Source organism: Suricata suricatta, chromosome 6 (genome assembly GCF_006229205.1).
Source record: "Suricata suricatta isolate VVHF042 chromosome 6, meerkat_22Aug2017_6uvM2_HiC, whole genome shotgun sequence".
Taxonomy (NCBI): Eukaryota; Metazoa; Chordata; class Mammalia; order Carnivora; family Herpestidae; genus Suricata; species Suricata suricatta.
Window position 1 is genome coordinate 6,314,663 of NC_043705.1, and position 6,713 is coordinate 6,321,375.

At 40.1% G+C, this 6,713-nt stretch overlaps 1 pseudogene; it reads right to left on the bottom strand.

Annotated features, from left to right (window-relative positions):
- Nucleotides 1–2,869: 2,869 nt before the first annotated feature.
- Nucleotides 2,870–2,978, bottom strand: LOC115294999 (annotated as a pseudogene).
- Between the last annotated feature and the right edge of the window lie 3,735 nt (nucleotides 2,979–6,713).

Here is a 6,713-nt window from a genome sequence, read left to right on the forward strand (position 1 = left end):
TATATATATATATATATACTTTCCATTCTTTTGCATATATATATATATATATATATATATATACTTTTTGCTGAAACATTTGAGAATAAGTTACAGACACTGTGTCCGTTCATCCCTAAATATCACACATCTGCTAAGAATGAGCGTCCTACATAACCACACCATCACTTTCATTTATCCACATTAAAATATCCCCAACTGATGGAAAATTACTTTTAAGATTACTTCTTCATCCTAGAATCAAATCAAGGTTCACACATGACATGTGGCTATGTCTCTTTAATATCTTTAATCTCTTTTGGAAGAGCACTCAGCTTTCTGTTTTCATTTTCATGACATTGACAAATTCAGGAAAGTTGCCTCATACTATACTCCACATTCTGTATTTAATTCTTCTTCACTATTAGGTTCATGGTAATTATTTCGCCTTAAGTACCACAGAGTACATGTGACGCTGTACACTTCCTACTGTATCATGTATCTATTACAGGGCTTAATTTTCCTTGGCAATTAAAACACATCATTTATGGGATAAAACTGTGAGGCCATGCAAATATCTCGACATTTTATTCAAAAGTTTTTGTATTATTTTCTGATTTTTGCTTGAATTACGTTTGGCTGCAAAATGGTGGCTTTTAAAAATCTTCTTTTCAGGGCGCCTGGGAGGCTCGGTCAGTTGAGCATCCAACTTCGGCTCAGGTCATGATCTCATAGCTCGTGGGTTTGAGCCCCGCATTGGGCTCTGTGCTGACAGCTCAGAGCCTGGAGCCTGCTTCCAAGTCTGTGTGTGTGTGTGTCTCTCTCTGCCCCTTCCCTTCTCATGATCTGTCTCTCTCTGTCTATCAAAAATAAATAAATGTTAAGATAAATGAATAAAAATAAAAATCTTCTTTTCACATTAGTGAACAACTTTTTATAAAGAGGAGCTTCTGCCTTTTAGTTCCTCTCTTTTTCTCTTTCCCCTCTTCTCTCCCTGCATCATTACAGATTTATATTCAATGTGATATCATCCATTACCATCATTATTCTTTTCAATGCTCAAATTGCCCCGTTTTGTCAGGTGGAAGCCCCTTCATCCTGGCTTCCGTTACTCTTTTGACATGACCTCATTCGTCTTTGAGCACTTCCTTGCTTTAGGGCATAACAAAAATAGCCCACACTTATCTTGTATTTTTCTTGCCCAGACCTGGACTCGGCCATTTCTACACAGAAACCTTCGCTCTTTTCAGTTCAAGCTATTCTCTGTGTGTGGTAGCCACTCTGAAAAAACAGGATGGACCCCCACCCCTCCCACCCAAACTTTGGTTGGAATGTACAGACTGATAGATGATTCACAGCAAGATGGTATCAAAAGGGTTATTTCTGGGGAAAGCAGGGTAGGCTTCTCAAGCTGGTCTGAAAACACCTTGCAAGAGAGGAGAAGGAGACTGGCATGGGTCTTTACGGTAGTCCCTGACGACTCATGCACCCAGGCAGGGTCTTATGTGGCTTGAATTTCCTAGCAGTATCAAGGGAGGAAGATCCAGACTTACTAAGCAGCTAGTCCAGAAACGAGGCAGAAGGGAAGGAAGGGAAAGCTTAAGATGTTGGAAATCAAACACCAAAAAACACAGCCAGAGTCCTCATTACGCTGGATTATACTTACATGCTCTTCTATAAATCTAGGAGATAGAGATCTGTTACACCGATACTACATGCGTGTAAAGCTCTTGTGCAGGGTACATGGGAAGTACATGGGATAAGAAAATAAGGTGCTTCCTTTCTAGCTCTTTGAGGTGGAACAACGTCTCTAAATCCACAGGATTATCATCAAAACCATTACGCCTTTCTAAGGTCCTTAAAATTCCCAAATGGTTTCCAAACCAGATATGGACAGGGATATCCATCTTCTGTTTAGAAAATCAGCTTTGGAAAGACTCTGGGCTTTTGTGATGTCAGAGAGCTCCTGAGAGGATCAAAAGATTCTTAACCTATCTCACAGCCGGGTCATCAAGATGATTCTTAAGGCCTTTATATTTCACATAAAATGTTTGGTTAGAGGGGAGCTTGGGTGGCTCAGTCAGATGAGCATCGGATTCTTGATTTCACCTCCAGTCATGACCTAGAGTTGTGGGATCGAGTCCTGTGTCAGGCTTAGTGCGGAGGAGGGAACCTCCTTAACATACATACATACATTCATTCATTCATTCATTCCCCCTCTCTCTCTCTGTCTCTCTCTTTCCCCTTCTGCCCCTCTACCCCTCTCCCCTGCTTGCACTCTCTTTCTCTGTACTCTCTCAAATAAAAAATAAAAATAAATAGATAAAAATTAAATAATGTTTGGGGCACCTGGGTGGCTCAGTCGGTTGAGCCTCCGACTTTGGCTCAGGTCAGATCTCACGTTCGTCGGTTCGAGCCCCGCATCAGGCTCTGTGCTGACAGTTAGCTCAGAGCCTGGAGCCTGCTTCTGGTTCTGTGTCTCCTTGTCTCTCTCTCTGCCCCGCCCCCTCTCATGTTCTGTCTCTGTCTGTATCAAAAATAAATAAAACATTAAAAAAATTATTTAAAAAAATTAAATAATTTTAAAAAATGTTAGATTAGAGCAGTTCACCATTAAACTGGATTAACAGAAATAACTGTTACATAAACATTCAGAAAATAAAGCTACAGAACTGTGTCAAGACAGATAATGCTAACAACAACAATAACAGCAGCTAACACATACTGAATGCATTTATGTTCCAGGAACTCTTCCAAACACATTACAGTCATCATCATCATAGTTCATTAGATTAAATGTTAATATTGCCCCAATTTTGCAGTGAGGAAATTGAAGCCCAGAAAAACTAAATAACGTGACCAACATCGCACCACGAGTAAGTGAAGGGAAAAAGGATTCAGACATGGATCAGAAAGACAATATTGAACATTAAATATCGCAAAGCCAAATTTTAATTCTGATACTACACTTGATCTTAGCCAAAAGGCCGAGAAGCGATTCGTATTTTAGTTCTGAAAGTGGAACAGAGATTGACTTCTACCCAAGATAGGAAGGGCCAAACTGGCTCAGATTTTAAACTAGTGAGAACAACGTTTTATTCTGCTCTATTTCCTTTTCACCTCAGAATATTCGGGGTACAGTATCCAAGGCAGCAAGTAACCAAATGACTACACATTAGGCAGACGAATGCTTTGGACTTTTCCAATCCAAAGGGTTACATCAACAATCAATTTGGAAAAAAAAAAAAACCAAACAATCAATTTGGAATTCAGTTATGCATGCCCTGTTGGGTTCCCAAGGCTACTTTCCCCTGCTAACAACCAGACACAGTTAAATAGTAAAATGACGGAGGCATTGATTTCAAAGGGAGCCATACTGATGGGTTCAAAATAATTGTTCAACCACAGTTTGACCTTCAACTATGGAGCTCTCAATATTATAATATGTACAGTGTTATGTGCCACATGATGTGTGTATTTCAAAACATCTCATTAAATCTCTTTACCAACCCAGTGCTAATGACATAATGCTAATTTACACACACAAACATGAAGCAACAATCTCATGTAACCCAAGTGTCTACTGAATAAAGGGACGGTGGCAGACAGCTTCACCTTAGAAACTAGTTGATATCCTGAGATAGTGCCTTGATTTTTCTGAGCTTCGACTATGAAATCGGAATGTAATAAAAATCATAGAAAGGGCCAATCTTGATTAAGTGTTGCCGTGTGTAGACTTTGTTCTAATGCTTTACAGGCATCCATTTACAAATTGGCATCATAACCGATTATTACCAAGACACACACTAGTATTGTAACCAGTTCACAGGTGAAGAAGTGGAGACAGAAGGGCTACTACGCCCCAGATCACAGAACAAGTACACACTACAGCAGGGACTCCAGCCTCAGACGACTGAGCCCCAGGGCTAATACATCTAAGCACTATTTGTTAGCTTCACGCTTCCTCAGTGGGTTATAATATTAAAATGTAATAATAGGAGCATCTGGGTGGCTCAGTCGGTTAAGCGTCTGGCTTCAGCTCAGGTCATGATCTCGCAGTTCATGGGTTCGAGCCCTGCGTCAGGCTCTGTGCTGACAGCTAGCTCAGAGCCTGGAGCCTGCTTCAGATTCTGTGTCTCCCTCTCTCTCTGACACTCCGCTGCGCATGCTGTCTCTCTCTGTCTCTCAAAAATAAATTTAAAAAAAAACGTTCAAAAAATTAAATGTAATAATAAAATAAAAATATGTAGCATTTCATACAGCACTGGGTGCACAAGAAATGCTTCCAAGTTTTAGCTTAAAAAGAAAAGAAAAGAAAAATGGAATCCTAATGAAAAAGATTAACAAGTATTCCTTTTCTGTCCATTTATCTTTGTTTCTGTAATTTCTTCTTTTCTCCAACTTTCTTCCATTAAAACGTTAGTGCCCTTCCTTCACTCTGACTTGGTGATGTTTTATGTTTCCCTTGTTCCTGGTCCCCAGTTACCTTCCCCCAACTTCTCCTATTTCTTCCTTTCAAACCTCATTTTTCTCAATTTCAAGGCCAGTGACAGATCAGCCTGAGAAACATCAGAGATAGTTTATTTTCATGACATTCCCTTCAGAATGTCACCGACAAAAATGTTTTTTGTGGTCTTCCCAACAAAGCACCCCAAAAATGCATGCAGAAACACAATCGGTATTTGTCAGATCCTCCGTCAAGTGGAGGCTTCCCAGGGATCTAAAGGGATGGACAAAAAGGACATTTGGGGGGGGGGGGAGGATGCCACCCATAGTCTGAGAGACCAGCAAAAAAGAGCAAATAAACTAAATATTTATTTGATTCACTGGCAAGATCTTCCCTTTCTTTTTAATTTAACAGTCCAAATGCTAATCCACTTACCTTAACCTTTCCTTGTAAATTATACCCCTGAGAACATGCCTATGCAAAATTAAGGTCCTTGACAATTCCCCTGATTACTACATTTTTCACAAGTGCCAAGAAATGTTGAACCACTGTCTCGGCTCCTTCCGCCTTATGGAAGAACACTGCTGATCTGAATGATTTTGGTGATCACTACTAAAATGTCCACAGAGAGCAGATGAGCCCACTAACGGATGCTCTTTGTCTCTTTAGGCAACTGTGGATTTTCTTAAATTTTAAGAAAGCAGTATCTATAGTGGTTAGATCCCCTCTGGCTCTTGAGTCTTCTTAGGAACTCAGGTGAGTATGAATACATTTAATTCTGTTAAATAAGGTAAGGTATGTCCCTGTGAAGACACATTCCCAGGTATAGTCAGTGAACTTGCAATTCAGACGATCTTTTCAAAGTGGGTGTCACAGGGACCCTTCTAAGGATGGCATTAATTGCTCTGTTCCTAAGCCAAGAAACTGTTCACTCTGACTTTTGGACAATGGTTCATAAAATATTAATCTACCCATTAATGGGTATCTACACATCACTCTGAAATATTCCTACAGCTCAAGAGTTTACATATTGTTTCCTCTTTCAGTCACCGACTTATTTCAAATGAGTGATTAAAGGAAAGACAAAATTCTCAGGGCTGGTAGCAGCCAGATTATTAAACAGATATGAGTTTATCTAAAGTTAAGGATGTGCGTTTCCCGCATCTTGGGTGATACTATTCTCTTGCTAAATACCGATATGCCTCAGTGGTAATCATATAAATATTTATCATTTCAATCTTGCATGGTTATTTTAGTTAACTCATATATAGATTCCCATATTAAACATTCTGAAACAGTTTGTCCTTTCTCACTTGAAGAAGTTGAACCTTCCTTTAAAATATAATAAGACTTTTTTTAAGAGAGAAATTTTTAGCACCACTTTTATAGAGCACTCTTGGTGCAGGAACCAAAATTATTAGCAGTGCCTTTTTTGATTGTTTTAAGAGATTCTTCAATTTTGGCTGACGGTTACATCTCTAAATAGATTTCACACTCCCTGCTCAGAGACGGAAAAGTGCACATAGCTCTCTGAACATTCAAATAACAATGTCTCCACTCATCAGCACCAAAGTCTGACATCTATCCCGGAACCTATTAAATTGACTACAAAACCTCTGCCGTTCTCAAGTTCTCATGGAAATAGCGTGTCTGTGAGGGTCTTTTCACTCATTTTATCCCTCTATTCCACAGGATGTTTTACAGAATGTACCTAAAAAGATTTTAAAGGTCCTTTTGTTGTGTGATCCTGTGATTTCATCACGACTGCTCTCGATGACAAAAGGCAGTCCTGCCTGCATGAAGAGAGACCAAGGGAAAGAACTACCACCTGGAGCATAGCATCACGGAGCCATCGACAGCCCAGTTTGCTACAGTTCAAAACAAGAAAGGGGTTATTTGCAAAACTCAGTGGAAGTAGGTAACAACTCAAGAGGGAAATTCAGTTCAAGGAAAGGCACTTGGCATCAGAACTAAGTGGGGATCTAAGAGAGTAGCCAACATCTGGAGGTCAGAAACCAGGTGGTAAAGCAAAGAACGGACACGGCAGCAGGCAATTCGCGGAGAGGACACCCACTCACCAAGTGCGACACATCCCCACTGGCTCTTAAAGACCTGCCATGGCAGAAAATATCCAGGAGACATTAAAGCTTTCCCTTCTGAAACTTGTAAGGCTATCCACATCCACGCACTCCCCAAAATCACCCTGTGCTGCTGGAAGGCATGTGGCTAAGAAGTGAGAAAGCCATTTGCATGAATCTGTTTCTCATTTCTGGAATGCTCTTGTTTT